General features: G+C 42.7%; 1 long non-coding RNA gene across 1 annotated transcript in view; it reads left to right on the forward strand.

Moving 5' to 3' along the window:
- Positions 1–13,588: 13,588 nt before the first annotated feature.
- LOC140116440 (uncharacterized) overlaps positions 13,589–18,367 on the forward strand; it is a 30,466-nt gene continuing 25,687 nt past the window's right edge. Inside the window, exon 1 of the long non-coding RNA XR_011852753.1 lies at positions 13,589–13,800. This is a non-coding gene — a long non-coding RNA (uncharacterized lncRNA). The remainder of the gene's footprint in view (positions 13,801–18,367) is intronic.

The following is an 18,367-nucleotide window of genomic DNA, read 5'->3' on the forward strand; positions in this document are numbered from 1 at the left end:
TGATCACACAGCTCGGCTGTTACCACCGCACCGCAGACCTACCGCTTCTCCCCCATGCACTGTAATAGGAAACTTTTTCTATGCGGTACAATATATCCATATTTATATATTTACTATTATTTTGTTTTTTAAAATATACAGTATATACTTGAGTGTAAGCCGACTCGAGTATCAGCCGACCAAATGCATTGGCCTCCCCAGTATATAGCCAGCCAGCCCCCTGTAGTATATAGCCAGCCAGCCCCCAGTAGTATATATCCAGCCAGCCCCCAGTAGTATATATCCAGCCAGCCCCCAGAAGTATATAGCCAGCCAAACCCCAGTAGTATATAACCAGGCTGCCCCCAGTAGTATATAGCCTGCCAGCCCCAGTAGTATATAGCCAGCCAGCCCCCAATAGTATATAGCTAGCCAGCCCCCAATAGTATATAGCCAGCCAGCCCCCAGTAGTATATAGCTAACCAGCTCCCACTGGTATATAGTAGTGTATAGCTGGTCCTCTGTAGTATATAGTCAGCCCCCTGTAGTATATAGCCAGCCCTGTGTAGTATATAGCCAGCCCCCTTTAGTATAATGCCAGCCAGGCCCTTGTAGTATATATACAGCCCCCTGTAGTATGTAGCCAGCCCTCCCCCTGTAGTATATAGATAGCCCCCTGCAGTATATAGCCAGCCCCCTGCAGTATATAGCCAGCCCCCTGCAGTATATAGCCAGCCCCCTGCAGTATATAGCCAGCCCCCTGCAGTATATAGCCAGCCCCCTGTAGTATATAGCTAGCCAGCCCCCTGTAGTATATAGCCAGCCAGTCCCCTGTAATATATAGCCAGCCAGCCTCCTGTAGTATATAGCCAGTCAACCTCCTGTAGTATATAACCAGCCAGCCCCTGTAGTATATAACCAGCCAGCCCCTGTAGTATATAGCCTGCTAACCCCTGTAGTATATAGCCTGCCAGCCCCTGTAGTATATAGCCAGCCCCTGTAATATATATAGCCAGACAGCCCTCTGTGGTATATAGCATGCCTGCCCCCTGTTGTATATAGCCTGACAGCCCCCTGTAGTATATAGATAGCCCCCAGTAGTAGATAGCCAGTCCCCTGTAGTATATAGCCTGCCAGCCCCCTATAGTATATAGCCAGCCAGTCCCCTGTAGTATATAGCCATCCCTCTGTAGTATATAGCCTGCCAGTATTTAGCACATAAAAAAATAAAATGAGTACTCACCCTTCCGGCACCCCAGGCAGCTCCTCTTCTATCTTCATGTGCGCCCATGCCAGCTCCAGGTCAGTGACAGGTCCGTGCGCACAACTGTGATGTCAGGTGCTGGTGCAAGTGAAGAAAGAAGAGGACCTGCTCGGGGCATCGGAATGGTGAGTACTCAATTCTTTCTTTTTATAGACCAATTGGGGTATTTTCAGGACAAAAATTGTGCTGAAAAACTCGGCTTATACTCGAGTATATATACGGTAACCTGTCTAACAAAAAATAGCTTTAGGGTTCCAGCTTTTTCTTCAACTAAGCTTTTTGATGGCTTGTTCTATGTGGAGTAAGCTGCAAATTTGTCACCTCTTCAGGATACATATACCATGGTTATCACTATTTCATTTTTTATGGAAATAATGTGACATTAAACCACTGGTCCATAACAATCTGTGGGTGTTTAAGTGCTCAATTCAACAGGATCACAACATTGAAGAGTTGAAATACAATGTGCTGTACAGACTACAGAACTTTTTAACCTTGTCCTGATTCTCTTGGGTAAATCTGTTACTAGAAATAAATAATACATCCAAGTCACATTTTAATTTATTGAAATCATGAGCCCCAGGTACCTTCAATGAAGAGAATCCATGGAGATCAGTGAGGATCATGGACAGGCGGAGATGTTTCTATAGGACAATTGTAGAATGTTTAGAGGAGTATTGAAATCTCACAATGTACTTGTTACAAGTATCATTCATTCTCCAGTTCTGAGCTGGTTATTGTTGAGCTACGACTATATGTAAAATTTTATATATTCAGTGTCCCATGCCTTATTAATACGAATAAGTTACTTTAGATTTTTAATGAAATATTTTACCCTTGAGGGTTCTTACAATTATAAGTATATCTTGAACTCTCCGCAACTACACATTCCAAAACTTTGCTTCCTTTAAGTCTATGCTCCATTACTTTCTTGATGTAGGACGTAATAGTACTGCACAGGTTGATGTGACTTCTCAAACCGTGCAGTACTATTATGTCATGCTTCTGGCCCCGACTCACATGCAGAACCGGTATCAGAAGCTGCGGGTGTCAGCTGTATATTTCAGCTGATACCCTGCTGTACCACCCACCACCTGAGGTAGCTCCAGTTGTTGGTATTAGCCCTTACATGCTTCAGTCAAGCATGACCGCAGCGCGTAAGAGAATTCTGGCTTATTCTCATCTAGATCAGACCCCCTGCACCTTGGGTCCGATATGTGCCCTGGGGCTGCCCGGGCCCAGGTAAATGAGGCCCTGTCTCCGTCCGGGACCTGGCTGTAACTTACTCAGTGTGCATCACTATTTTCAGTTACTTACATTACACTTCTCTGTAACACAATACATGACTATAGCACAGAGGCAGCAGGTCCGCTGTCTTTGGGTTGTGCTGGACTTTGACCTCTCCTTTGCAACTCATAGTCAATCTTGCTCTTGCCGTATGCATCTCAGAAACATCTCCAGAATCCATCCATTTCTTAAGACAATCCAGTCTTAATTCAGCAGCCAGGCTCGTCTTTCAGACCAAACAGTACACGGATGCCTCCAGTTTGCAACTGCACTGGTTGCCTGTCTCCTTCCAAATACAGTGAAAAATAATCACCCTAATCCACAAAGCTCTGCATAATGCTGCACCTCCCTATCTCTCTTCTCTCATCTCAGTCTATCGTACAACCCATGCCAGTTATATTAGATAAATCTCTACCTTAATTTAAACCTCTCACGTACATCTCTAGGATTTCTCCCGAGCTGCACCAATTCTCCGGAATACCCTTCCCCGGACTATCAGACTAATACCCAACCTCCAAAGCTTCAAATGTGCTCTTAAAACCCAACTTTTTGGCAAGCCTATCACACTCGCTAACTGCATGAAATGTCAACTTTCCCTTTACTAATCCATCCTATGTCCTCCTCCAGCAAACCTAAGATATAAAAGAGAACAGAATAAAATAATTTAACAAATAAATAAAAATTCAACTGCTTGAACCGGCCATCAGTGGAAGCTGTATAATTGTGTATCTGGTGAGGTCCACAGGGGAAGCTATAATTGTGAATCTCATGAGATCCACAGTGGAAGCTATATAATTGTCTATCTGGTGAGATCCCCTAGTGGTGACTGCAGGTAGCACTTATCACAGTGATACAGTAAGTACACCGCCTTGTGTTAGATCCGCCATCCGCTGAGTGATTTAGGTTTGGTTGCATCACTGTGATCAATAGGAGATCAATCAGTCAGTGATTCAGTCTTGGCGGTCTGTATCCTATTTGTGACTCACAATTCCGTACATTCCTGCTGATGTTTTTAGCAGGATTCCCCGCTGCTCGTGTATTGTAAACATGATCCCTAATGACACAGCACCGGATTATGGTCGCAGCAGGAACAGAATTGTCCTTTGTGTCAGACGCCAACTTAAAACGAAAAGCTTGTGAGTCATGGACCTGAATCCATATAAATATGTCATGGGGGGGGAGAGGCGCTTGGATTCGCACATCAGGCATCTTGTAGGAATATAAAGAATTTAAGGAAAATGCTCCTATAAACACAGAATTATAAGAATAAATTACTGTATCTGCCAGTAGCAAAGAATTTTTTTTTGCATTTATTATTTTAAAAAAATGGTCTATTATATACACTCACCGGCCACTTTATTAGGTACACCTGTCCAACTGCTCGTTAACACTTAATTTCTAATCAGCCAATCACATGGCGGCAACTCAGTGCATTTAGGCATGTAGACATGGTCAAGACAATCTCCTGCAGTTCAAACCGAGCATCAGTATGGGGAAGAAAGGTGATTTGAGGCCTTTGAACGTGGCATGGTTGTTGGTGCCAGAAGGGCTGATCTGAGTATTTCAGAAACTGCTGATTTACTGGGATTTTCACGCACAACCATCTCTAGGGTTTACAGAGAATGGTCCGAAAAAGAAAAAACATCCAGTGAGCGGCAGTTCTGTGGGCGGAAATGCCTTGTTGATGCCAGAGGACAGAGGAGAATGGGCAGACTGGTTCGAGCTGATAGAAAGACAACAGTGACTCAAATCGCCACCCGTTACAACCAAGGTAGGCAGAAGAGCATCTCTGAACACACAGTACGTCGAACTTTGAGGCAGATGGGCTACAGCAACAGAAGACCACACCGGGTGCCACTCCTTTCAGCTAAGAACAGGAAACTGAGGCTACAATTTGCACAAGCTCATCGAAATTGGACAGTAGAAGATTGGAAAAATGTTGCCTGGTCTGATGAGTCTTGATTTCTGCTGCGACATTCGGTTGGTAGGGTCAGAATTTGCCGTCAACAACATGAAAGCATGGATCCATCCTGCCTTGTATCAATGGTTCAGGCTGGTGGTGGTGGTGTCATGGTGTGGGGAATATTTTCTTGGCACTCTTTGGGCCCCTTGGTACAACGCCACAGCCTGAGTATTGTTGCTGACCATGTCCATCCCTTTATGAACACAATGTACCCTGTAACATCTGATGGCTACTTTCAGCAGGATAATGCGCCATGTCATAAAGCTGGAATCATCTCAGACTGGTTTCTTGAACATGACAATGAGGTCACTGTACTCAAATGGCCTCCACAGTCACCAGATCCCAATCCAATAGAGCATCTTTGGGATGTGGTGGAACGGGAGATTCGCATCATGGATGTGCAGCCGACAAATCTGCGGCAACTGTGTGATGCCATCATGTCAATATGGACCAAAATCTCTGAGGAATGCTTCCAGCACCTTGTTGAATCTATGCCACGAAGAATTGAGGCAGTTCTGAAGGCTAAAGGGGGTCCAACCCATTACTAGCATGGTGTACCTAATAAAGTGGCTGGTGAGTGTGTATATATATAAAATATTTGATATGATTATCTGCGCATTTATAATATTTCTTATTTATTGGGGGACATTTATCATACGCTGCCGATCGTGCGCCAGTGTATGATTGCCCCGCCGCTGCATTCGCAGCATACATCAAAAAGAAGCCTCCCGGCCAGCCACGCCCTCAGCTCGGCCGCCGGCCGACTAAGGACTAAATTGTCGCAAGTGCTTGCAATAGACTAGCATTTGCGAGTATTTCAGGGCCACTGCGCCACGTCAGTCCTGATAAATATGCCCCATTGTCTCTATTTCATAGAAAGATCATCTAAAGGGAGGAGTTTAGGGAACAGGGTGTGGCTAATGTTGGTCTCCGGTTGTAGAGGAAGCAAAGGTTTGAGGCACAAATAATATTTTCATGATTGAATACAAGACATGCAGAATTCATACAGGCTGAAATTATTTTGCATGCAAGTAAATGCATTGGAAAGCATGAAGAACATACTTTTTCAGAACCTGAACTAGCAGGGGCTGCCAAAAGCTATCACCCCCTAAAGACTATAAACAAATAGTGAATAACCGAGTTTTCATGAAATACAATTGTACATATGGTGGAGGGAGAAAAAGCTGGCACATCATGCCCCAATCCTAACATCCCCCCCCCCCCCACCAGTGTGGGGAAGGCGGACTTACTAAGCGGCACCAGCCTGTTGGCGACTTCAGCTATAAACTCTGCAGGTTTTAACTTTTTCTTATACCTTGTATTCCAGAAAACTGAAATAAATGTCTTAAGTGTTTTTACAAAAAATATGGTGGACAGATCACGAGGACTGTCACTTTACAGTAGGATCAGACAACAGAGAATTGTTTGTAGTCTGTAACCATGGAGATGCATGGGTCTTTATGGAACCTTATACACAAAGGGGCAAATTTATCAAAAATTCGGTTTTAATTTGCGCCAAAAACTAAAACAAGCAAGATTTGAGAGGGGAAAATAATGCAATAGACAAATAACACATCCAAATAATGATACTTTAGAAAAGAGAGGGAAAGCGGATGTGCAAACAAGATAAATTTTATTATTTCATCAATATACAAAAATAAAAACATTTAAAAACCCAAAAAATGGGAGAAAGAACACAATGGTCTCTCCTCAGAGAAATATTTCATATATGTACAACCAACAATGGATAACAAAGCTGCTAAATATGGAGGTGTAAAAATATACACAAAATCACATGTAATAATAAGGTGCAAAGTGCCTAGGCTGAATACATACAACGGTTCTTGGACTGTGTGCTGTGTGGTGTACAAGACAAGTAGAGACAGTGTCTCTATGCAAGGTGTTTATATATTATGGGATCAAAAAACAAAATAAAACATAGATAAAGTGCTGCATGCAGAAAATAGCAGCTAGTGGTGTAGATACACAATTCAAGTAGTAGATTTCGAATGGGAAATAGAGATGCGCTCATTAACATGCATTAATTATTATAAGAAGCCTTTCTTAATCAGTTCCTGAGACATCAATGGGGGACTCTAATCATCTGTGAATACTAAAGAGATGTGACTTCACAGTGGCTTCGCAGATACAGAACAGAGGCAAGGACAAGGGTTTAGAATAACAGAGACCAGGACACTAGACTTGGGTTTTATACATCAGCTTCGCATTGAAATATGATGAAGTACAACAGACCAAATTTATTAAAAAATATACACCCTTCAAAATGTTCATCCCTCCGTGTCTGCTTAAAAACTATATTTACAGCTACATTCCCCATAGCATGACAGCAAAGTTTTAATTTTCTAAGAGCATAACAAAACACTAAAGATGTGCTGTGATTGGCTACTATAAGCACCAATGGCCATGTCTCTTTTGCAATCAATCTGTCACATGATAAAGACGAAAGCCACATCCTAATTTGAGCTTTCTACCTCTCACAATTGTTGTAAGCCAAAAAAAGTTGAAAATGTACCCCAAAATTGCTGAAAATCTCTAGATACATTGTTTAAATTGATCTAGTCTCCCAGTGTTATTAGAATTTGGGAAGGAACCATATTGTTTAAAAAAAATGAAACTTGCAATTATAAATTCTAAGCGATTTTGTAATTTTGCTGATAGGGGACAAACAACCAACTAAAAAGTAAGGGAAGACACAAGTGTTAAGTCCTAACGGTAAACCTGCCCAGCTGTCCCTACTTACTTGCTGATGCTACCCTGGATGGTAAGTGACAACTGGGTGATGTTGCCTTTCAGCACCTATGTGAAACAGAGACAAAATCAGGACAAGACAAAATACAAGAGGAAGGTTATACTAATATGGATGAAGACAAAGAGTACTATAGAAAACAGGAAAGCAGACTAGCAGAAGAGGAATGTGAATGGGAAAAGCATCTGACCATCACAACAAGCTTAAAGAGGTTTCCCCACGAAAGAAAATTCTCAAATTTCAATCCCCTAGTGATGTTTACACAAAGTTTATTTTTAACCCCCTTACTTTACTCAGTTTTATTGCTGTTTTAGCTCCTATCACTCAGTGATGGTCAGTGTAAGATTCCAGAGTGTTGGCGGGGACTCTAAGCAGACACATTATGATCCCTGTAGTGCTGTGAAGTGCTGTGTGCTGACAATGTGCTTAGATTATTAGGGTACAGGTTTATATAGACTTTTATTTACCTTCTGAACATTGTGCTAGTATCTGACACATAGAAATAGAGATGAGACGGATCAGAGATAAGATGAAGAGATCCATGACATGCACATTACACACAATGACACAGTCAGCTCTGCTACATCTCTGCTCTCACACTATCATATCTGCAGTGCCTCCCTCCCTCTCCCTCGATAAAGAACTTATCTGCCTCTAGCTTGTACTTCTCCTCTCGCTGCTGCTGTTGTTTGCCGGCGTGGAAGTCAGTGTGTATCAATGTGAGCTTGTCCTGGGATGCAGAGGGAGAGAGTAGCTCAGTGAAGCATCAGGCAAGATGGCTGCCGACCCTAAAGTCAGAAGATATAGGGTCGGAAACCAGGGGTGACCGAAATTGTATACACCAGGACTGATAGAGACCTGTTGGACTTATATCTGTGAAATGCTGCATTTTTGTTAACAACAGTGAATTAGAGAATGTGTTATTTTGTTATCCTGAGTATATTTAAGAAACTTGTCTTCATGGGAATTCCCCTTTAACTGTTTGCAGACCATAAAGAAAAATCAGAAAAAGACAGACAGGTGTGGTGGAATTCAATAGACAGCCAGGAATAAAACAGGGCTGCATTCAGACTAGTGCAAGACAGAATACAAAATAAGTACAAAATCAGAGTTAACAGCATTTCTTTTGCTGTACTTTTTGGACAGAATATAGCGCTTAAGTCTGAACAAGCAGAGATGTTAGAAAAAGACATAACTGAAGGGTTGCAGAGGGAGCCCAGGAGCCTAAGAGGGCCCATAATGTGCCTCAATCTCTGGTGCTATTAACAATAAATTATAGTTTTGTCCTAGCTTACATTTTACATAGGGATTTGGTCTCCTGTAGGAAAAATACTGAATTCTATCCTATTGATTTGTTTCTGGCTTTTACTAAATAATGCATTTTAATCTTCACAAACAGATGGAAAATGGCCAAACATTAAGTAGCGAGGCCGCTTAATCCCGGTGCTTCTTCTAATATATTGACATTGTCTGTGTTGAAGATTTATATGCGAAAGATTAAGAGATAAATTTCCACCTGTATGCGCACCGCTTGGGGAACGCGGAGTCATAGTAACAGCATGACTTACAGTGTGAACAGAGATTCCTCCTGGTGATGAGGTTCTTCAAATCATACATTAGAAAAATCCTACAATAATTGTGCAGCATAACGATCATTTAAGTAGTGTAACTTCTTGTGACGCAGGCCTGCTGCAGTCTTAAAGGAGTATTCCAAAAAATTAAAGTTATCAATTTCATATTGCCGGGGGTCCGACACCTAGAACTCCAAAATATCAGTTTTCTGAAACACAGAACTTAGTTTGACTGACCCATGATGTTTATGATATTTATGCTGCCAGATAACAAAGAAGATTAAGGTATCTTGGGGGGGGGGGGGGGGGGGTAAACCACCCTTTTGGGTTGGGCTGTAATTGAAACTCCTTCAACTACACCATTGGCTGTATAGCAATAGAACAGATAAAACGACCACCAGAAGCTGCTCTTACCTTTGTTCTCCTCATGTCTCTTTACATGGTTGAGTGAATATAGTTTATTTTACTCCAGCCACCAACACTTGTGTTTTCCTTGACTTCCTTCCATCAATATCTCCTATTCATCTATGAACACTTAAGATATCTCAGTACAATGAGAAGATGAAGTCTCTGACAATGACTTGTATTCTGCATCTGTTTAGCAGTTTTCCTATCAGAACTCCTGTAGGTTCTAGTTCTGCTGGCTGAGTACTAGACTCAGGTTTAGGCTCTGCAGAGGGGTAAGTGACATCTTGCTGCCTCTCTGACCTAGGGGTGTGTCACAAATCCCGGTTGGAACGACAGATGGCTCTTGGTGATCTGTATTCTCTCTATGTGCTTTTGCTGCTTGCTTTAACTTTTTGACTATTCTACTGCTTTACAATTTAGTACCTCGCCACCATTTTAGTTTTGACTTGGTTTGCCTGACCTTGCCATTTGTCTGTATTTCTTGTGTGTCAGTCTTCCTATTCTGTGCTTGGGAAGGGAACACTACCCAATTGTCTCCTGCTGTTTAGCACATAACATGCAAATTGTCATAGGCAGAGTTTGTGAGAAGTGCAGGGCTTGCAATTATTCCCTTGTGTTGACCCCTAGGGAGGTTCATTCTTTTATCCTTAGTAGCATAGGAGCCAGTGGCTGCAGACTAGCCATTATGGATTCTCCATTACACTGCACAGAGAAAGGAAATTTCGTTAATTCATAAAGTACGGACCTGTTTGACTAAGATAGAAACTTCCTATTAGCTCCAGCAGCCTGTTCAGATCTATATTTCTTCTCTGTTGCCCATGACCCCAAAACTGTCACCTGCCAACTTGCCTCATGTGCCCTAAAGGTGGCACGGGACAACCACGAGGATGGTCCCTCCTTTTGCCACAGTGCAGACATGGAACAAGACTGATAAAGAAACAAAAACAGAAAGCAAGGTCAAGGTTGGGGGTCACAACGAGATAGCAAGTATAATACAGAATCGGAGTCAATAGCCGGGCTCAATAAACCCAAACACAACAAAGGCCTAAGCAAAAAATACAACCAGAATTAACGCCACCTTATCTGGCAACTGCGGATAGAGGGGCGTTTTGGCATGGACGTTACAGTAAATGAGTCCTGCTCCTCCCTTCAGACCCTGCGTCATGTATTATACAATGAATTAGCTTTGACTCGAGTTTTCCCTCACTGCCCCCTTCCCTCTCAATAGAATTCATTGTAATCTGATTCCTCTGTAAACTATAGTGCACACGGATTCACTAGAGTTTACAGTAAATTTTAGCACGGAGTTAGAGGAAGAAACAAGACTGATAATTAGTTACAATCATTTTTTATAAGAAAAATAAAACAATTTTTTTGCTAACTATTTTTTTTCAGATTTGCTTGTTCTATTGATTTCTACATTCTTCTTGCAAAAGTTATTGATCAATGATGTTCCCTTTCACTGCACATCTCCAAAATATTTCTTAATAAAAATAATTTCAAAATAGTTTTAACTTATTAAAACAGGAGTTATCCGTGCAAACATTTGTATTCTAGCTCCAAATTGTAAAAAAAAAATAACATTCTAGAATCAAAACTTGATTTATTCACCCCATGCAGTGACTGAACTTTCTTGATACTTCGAAAACAGTTATATTTGCTAAGTGGAGGCATCCTGTAGAGTTAGAATATTTTACTTTGTGTAGAATGCACATAAACACCTTCAGGCAACTTTGTTTCCAACAGCGATATTCTGAAAAAATAAAGTTGCATGATGATCTGAGTCAACAAGATGATTACTGAAATAAAATCTATAGAAATATATATATATATATATATATATATATATATATATATATATACACTCACCGGCCACTTTATTAGGTACACCACGCTAGTAACGGGTTGGACCCCCTTTTGCCTTCAGAACTGCCTCAATTCTTCGTGGCATAGATACAACAAGGTGCTGGAAGCTCCTCAGAGATTTTGGTCCATAGTGACATGATGGCATCACACAGTTGCCGCAGATTTGTCGGCTGCACATCCATGATGTGAATCTCCCGTTCCACCACATCCCAAAGATGCTCTATTGGATTGAGATCTGGTGACTGTGGAGGCCATTTGAGTACAGTGAACTCATTGTCATGTTCAAGAAACCAGTCTGAGATGATTCCAGCTTTATGACATGGCGCATTATCCTGCTGAAAGTAGCCATCAGATGTTACAGGGTACATTGTGGTCATAAAGGGATGGCCATGGTCAGCAACAATACTCAGGTAGGCTGTGGCGTTGCAACGATGCTCAATTTGGGGCCCAAAGAGTGCCAAGAAAATATTCCCCACACCATGACACCACCACCACCAGCCTGACCCGGTGATACAAGGCAGGATGGATCCATGCTTTCATGTTGTTGACGCCAAATTCTGACCCTACCATCCGAATGTCGCAGCAGAAATCGAGACTCATCAGACCAGGCAACGTTTTTCCAATCTTCTACTGTCCAATATCAATGAGCTTGTGCAAATTGTAGCCTCAGTTTCCTGTTCTTAGCTGAAAGGAGTGGCACCCGGTGTGGTCTGCTGCTGCTGTAGCCCATCTGCCTCAAAGTTCGACGTACTGTGCGTTCAGAGATGCTCTTCTGCCTACCTTGGTTGTAACGGGTGGCGATTTGAGTCACTGTTGCCTTTCTATCAGCTCAAACCAGTCTGCCCATTCTCCTCTGACCTCTGGCATCAACAAGGCATTTCCGCCCACAGAACTGCCGCTCACTGGATGTTTTTTCTTTTTCGGACCATTCTCTGTAAACCCTAGAGATGGTTGTGCGTGAAAATCCCAGTAGATCAGCAGTTTCTGAAATACTCAGACCAGCCCTTCTGGCACCAACAACCATGCCACGTTCAAAGGCACTCAAATCACCTTTCTTCCCCATACTGATGCTCGGTTTGAACTGCAGGAGATTGTCTTGACCATGTCTACATGCCTAAATGCACTGAGTTGCCACCATGTGATTGGCTGATTAGAAATTAAGTGTTAACGAGCAGTTGGACAGGTGTACCTAATAAAGTGGCCGGTGAGTGTGTATATATATATATATACATATGAACCCCTCAAAGTCCTCTGCATACTCTAATAAACAAGAGGTTGTCTGTTAGGTAGTAAGTTCATTTTTACTCTCCGAAATGGCTGTGATTTATGTTGCAGAGCGATGATTCAGCCACTTTGCTTTTTCACTTGTTGTGCCATACTGAGCCGAAAAGAAGTTGAATTTTTTTCACTGCAATACAAATTACAAAGGAAGAAGTATAGATATAATATTAAAAAACACACTCTACAAAATAGTTATAACCCCTTCCTCTTATTCTGTGTGGGAAAGGTGTACATGATTCCAGTGACTTAAAGGGGTTTTCCAGCAACTCTGCAAAACATTTGGGGGCCAAGGCACCTAAAACATTCTGTAATTCCAGTAGTCAGCTGGAAGATCAGGGAGTCATGGGAATAGCTTAAGCTAATGAATGGCCTTGTTAGACCACAGGCTCAAGTGCAAATTCCATGGTTTGAGGAAAGGACTCCTTAAAAAAAAGTGAAATGACACACCGGAACCAACACAGGCTAAAAATCTGTAAAAGTATTTACCCCACAGGGTGCAGTGCCCAGGTTATGTGTGGCCCCAACGCTATGCTGAGCTTGCCAGGCACTTTCGAGGTGCCATCATGTGTTGCCGCTCTCCGGAAGGAATGGTAAAACATGGTGCCCTCTAATAGGAAATACGTCCAGAGAGTCAGGGTCTCCAGCAAACAGTTTCTTTCTTTACTGAAGAAATTCAGGTGCAAGGCAATACAGGCAGATCAAAGGGCTGACGTCTCCTATCTCCTCCCTGGCAGATGAAGGGTTAATGCTGCCCTGGGCTAGCTGTCCCTCTCTTTCTTACAAGCCTAGTACCCTGGTCACAGGCTGGAGCCCATTGTCTATGGTAGAGTCTCCCCCATCTCAGCTTCTTCTTCTGGTTGCTCAGGTAGACTGGAAGTCTTCTCCTCCAAGCTCTGTTCCCTAACTGCAAGACACTAAGGACTAGGATTGTACCCATGGCATACTTTCTACCAGGGGAAGAGAGGTGTTACATTTCAGCACAAAAACAATGCTAAACTGTTTCCTATAAACTTACATTGAGTCCCAATTATATTCTATGGCAGCAAGCAGGCCCGGCTCCAGCACCCGGCATACCTGGGCAAGTGCCGGGGCCCAGAGAGCTGCCGGGGGCCCACACAAGCTGTGCACATCTTCACTTCCTGTTTTGACTGAGGAAGTATCCTGTGCCCTGCACTGTTCCTCCCTCACTTGGACAAGGCACAGGACAGTTAGAGGCTGCTGAGCAGCCTGTGAAATACAGCACATAATAGGTTAACCCACCCTTCCCCCATCTCTTCTTCACACGGAGCTGCAGAATAGCAGAGATCTGGCAGCTTAGAGATCGGGACGAGATGGAGGAGGAGGAGGAGAAGGAGAAGCCTGAAGACTCCTCTGTGTGATGCCAGGGCTGCTGCAGACACCATGGGGTGTAATGGTATGTCACATGTATGGCTGTGTATGACTGATCCATATGGTGAGTGTATGGTATGTGTGATGATGTGTTTGCCTCCATGCTTGTCTGTATGTATCTGTCTGTATGTAGCTATACTTGCTGCATGTGTGACTGCCTGTATATGTCTTGCTGCATGTGTGACTGCCTCTATATGTCTTGCTGCATGTGTGACTGCCTGTATATGTCTTGCTGCATGTGTGACTGCCTGTATATGTCTTGCTGCATGTGTGACTGCCTCTATATGTCTTGCTGCATGTGTGACTGCCTCTATATGTCTTGCTGCATGTGTGACTGCCTCTATATGTCTTGCTGCATGTGTGACTGCCTGTATATGTCTTGCTGCATGTGTGACTGCCTCTATATGTCTTGCTGCATGTGTGACTGCCTCTATATGTCTTGCTGCATGTGTGACTGCCTCTATATGTCTTGCTGCATGTGTGACTGCCTCTATATGTCTTGCTGCATGTGTGACTGCCTCTATATGTCTTGCTGCATGTGTGACTGCCTCTATATGTCTTGCTGCATGTGTGACTGCCTCTATATGTCTTGCTGCATGTGTGACTGCCTCTATATGTCTTGCTGCATGTGTGACTGCCTCTATATGTCTTGCTGCATGTGTGACTGCCTCTATATGTCTTGCTGCATGTGTGACTGCCTGTTGGTTTGTATGTACATGAGAAGGAGAGAGGCTTCTGTTTCAGCAGTGATGTGTATTAGGAGGTTCTGCAGCAGCTGAACTGTTATTGTGATGTATTGAAGCAGCTGAAGTGTGTATTATGATGTTAGGCAGCAGCAGTGATCTGTATTGAGGGGTGTATTATGAGGTTCCGCAGCAGCTGAGGGGTGTATTATGAGGTTCCGCAGCAGCTGAGGGGTGTATTATGAGGTTCCGCAGCAGCTGAGGGGTGTATTATGAGGTTCCGTAGCAGCTGAGTAGAAGCTTCAGTTTTATTACTTGGCAGAGGGGCACAAAGTTTTAGGCTTGTCCTGTTGGTTAAATGACCTCAAAACTGCCCTTTCCGTGATAGGGCTGTTTGGGATGATAAATTAGGGAATATTTTAGGAAACAGGAGACTGTTTTAGTTTCTGAATTTTAAATGCTGCCACGTGAGTTCACTGCAAAGGGGCCCCCTGAGGTTCTGTCGCCCAGGGGCCTACTGAAACCTGGAGCCGGCCCTGGCAGCAAGATTCTAAAGTGTAAACAACTTTCCAGACACCACCTGTCATTCTAAAGGTCAAGCTGTCTACTGTTAAACAAGTCTGTTTTTCTTCTACTACTACTACTAGCTTCTCTGAGAGATAGAGATACACAGTCAGAAATCTCTCTCAACGTTCATTAACCCTTTCTACTAATCTACACAGATACAGTAATAATAAACAGAATGTATATAATAAAACACTATAGATTAATGCAAGATAACCCTTGATGTAAAATGAAGTCTACCATGGGGCCCAGCCACTCATAGTTACACCACTGCCCTCAGGGACTGCTGTATACGAAAGAGGGGGTGGGCTACGATATTATGAGGAGGAATGAATAAATTATTAGAAGGAGAGCTCCGGGTGCCCTTTGTGACGTGCACATGGCACTAATTTGCATAAATTCAAAAGATAATTTTTTACTGAATTCACAACGGTTTATGGATACAGAAGATAAGTCCTCACTGCTAAATGTGAGTGTGCGTGGTTTTTCTACCTGCTTTTCTCAGTGGTAGATAAAGCTACTCCATTTCGGTCTACTCGGATGAAGTTGCTATCATTTTTGTAACTTTTTGAAAAAAGAAAGTTTACTTAGATCACTCTGGAGCGCATAGATCAAAGCTTTTCGATTTTTTTACGGCAGAATTTTGTTGTGCAAGTAATGGAAAATTTTTCCCAAAACACTTACATTTCTTTTATTTGTAAACAGCTTGCTCAGATAACCAAATTCATTGGAGGGAACTAGAACCCATTCCCTCTCCGTCTTCCATCCATCTTGTGCCCAGAATAGCGCAGGCAGCCGTCGTATCTATGATGTATGAGACATCCAGGGGCAGACACAGACTCGGTCACGTAGCCGCGGTCCTCAGCCAGACGAGGCAGCCGGCTCAGAAACCATCGCTTACTATTGGAATACTGCGGGGAACAATTCAGGGGGATTTGCAATATTTACTTTATTGGAAATGAATGCAAAAAGATCCAAGGTATAAATTTTCCATGTGCAATCTGCTAAAAGCCCTAATTATTGTGTTTCAGGAAACAGATTTGTTCTAAATGTGCAAAATGGATGATAACAATTACCGGTAATGTTTTTTATTATATTGTCTAACTTCATGATGAATGTTGTCATGTGAAATCCCTTTACACAATTTTATAGTTTAGTCCTTTTCAGCTGGGGACACACAGGGCAAAAGAGGGTCATTTTTCCTGTTTATGAGTCATGTTACAATTGCCTATGAGGATGGTTGAGATATTTAATTTAATTTTTAGTTTTTTTGTCTTAAATTTATTTTTTGGTATCGGTGATGTGAACATATAGCCAGGAACTAGTTCCCAAGAAAATGCAATCACAATTGTCTTTTCAAGCTCTTTTTGACCCCAATTTTATATTGGTCCCCCTTTACCAGGAGGTGGCCCTGTCCACCATCAAAATCCATCATGATAAACCAGGGACACTTACTCATAGATCCAGGTACAGAGACTGTGGTAATCTTCTTATATTTGTTATCCATAGCCTTCTTCCTTCTCAAATCAACTTTGAAAATTATGATAATGAGCCTGAAGAGCTCTGGAAGCTTTACCAGAGCCTGTCAGTGCTGCAGGTTCACAGCTTGTTACACCCAACCCCTGCTCTCTCCCTCCTCCCTCTACCTGTGTAATATAACAGCAGTAGGAAGTGCAGGAGGAGGGGAGAACTGCTCTTCTCATTATAACAGCTTGTAAAGCTGCAGCACGGAGGGGCTCTGAAAACACCCATTAGAGCCCTCCAGGCTCATTTGAATAAATATACAAGTTGATTTTAGAAGGAAGGAGGACATGGTAGCAAATATATACTCAGTTTTCCCACTTAAAAAGATGAGAGAGGTCTGTAATTGACATCATAGGTAGAACCTCAACTATGAGAGACAAAATGGGGAAACAAACCCCGAAAATCACATTGTTTGAGTTTTAAAGAATGCTTTTGCAAATTATGGTGGAAAATAAGTATTTGGTCAATAACAAAATACTTTGTTGTATATACTTTGTAGGCAATGATAATAAGGCCAAAGTTTTTTGGGTAAGTCTTCACAAGGTAGGTACACACTGCTGCTGCAAGATCTATGGCTATGTGTATGAGGCTTCATGAGGATCCTCTATTGCAGATTTTATCTGGTACTATGAAGTATGCTGGGAAAACGTGCCATAAACTCAATTGTAGTAAGTAGAATTTTTAGGCTTCCATTGTTTTTTCATGATCTTAAAGGGATTCTTTCATCAGAAAGGTCGTTTTTTCATGGTTACGGGTTCCAATAGCCTCTGGCATGTCGATTTAAAAAATGCCTTTCTAATGCGTCTGAATAATTCCAGTGCTTTTTACTGTTTCTTTAACAGTACCAGGCTCCCTGCCAGCAGTGTGTGGTGAGTCCTGGGGAGGGGCAGTTGAAATGAGAATTGCTTGTGGCAGGGCACTGACATAAGCTTGGGGTGAGAGGGCAATAAGTAAGGATGAGGGGAGGTGAAATTAAGGAGAAAACAACTTGTGCTGTATGAACTGTCCACTATCCCCCAGGACTCACCACGCACTGCTGGTAGGGAGCAGGTAATGTTAAATAAAAGATTAAAAAGCAATCGAATTATTCAGGTGCACCATAATGGCATAATTTGAAATCAACATGCCAGATGCTATTGGAACCTGTCATTATGTAAAAATAGCCTTCCGGATTGCAGGTTCCCTTTAAACATCTATGGCTGTCTTTATTTTGATTATTCTCTTCCTATAACAAAACAAGAAAAAGACCACATGCAAATAAGAAGGAAACCTAAGAAGTCAAATGGCAGGATTGAAAAAGGTTCTGGCACACTTGCTATAGCTTATTAGCTAGATCTAGCTGCTGTAACTCACTGCTCCTTCCCCCCATAGGTTTATGTAATAGGACACCACCATGACTGTCACGGGTGCTCCCCTCCGTGCCGCAGCGTGGCCGCAATCTCTTTTACCTGTCCCTGTTTTGGCAATCGTGCGCACGCTTCCCCGTCTCCTAGGGCCGGCTCCCAAAGATTTAAAGGGCTAGCGCACTGTTGATAGGCGCTGGCTATTCCCAGAATCCCTTATAACTAGAGATGAGCGAACATACTCGTCCGAGCTTGATGCTCGTTCGAGCATTAGCGTACTCGAAACTGCTCGTTGCTCGGACGAATACTTCGCCCGCTCGAGAAAATGGCAGCTCCCGCCGTTTTGCTTTTTGGCGGCCAGAAACAGAGCCAATCACAAGCCAAGAGACTCTGCACTCCACCCAGCATGACGTGGTACCCTTACACGTCGATAGCAGTGGTTGGCTGGCCAGATCAGGTGACCCTGGAATAGACTAGC

This window comes from Engystomops pustulosus, chromosome 2 (assembly GCF_040894005.1).
Source record: "Engystomops pustulosus chromosome 2, aEngPut4.maternal, whole genome shotgun sequence".
Lineage (NCBI taxonomy): Eukaryota > Metazoa > Chordata > Amphibia > Anura > Leptodactylidae > Engystomops > Engystomops pustulosus.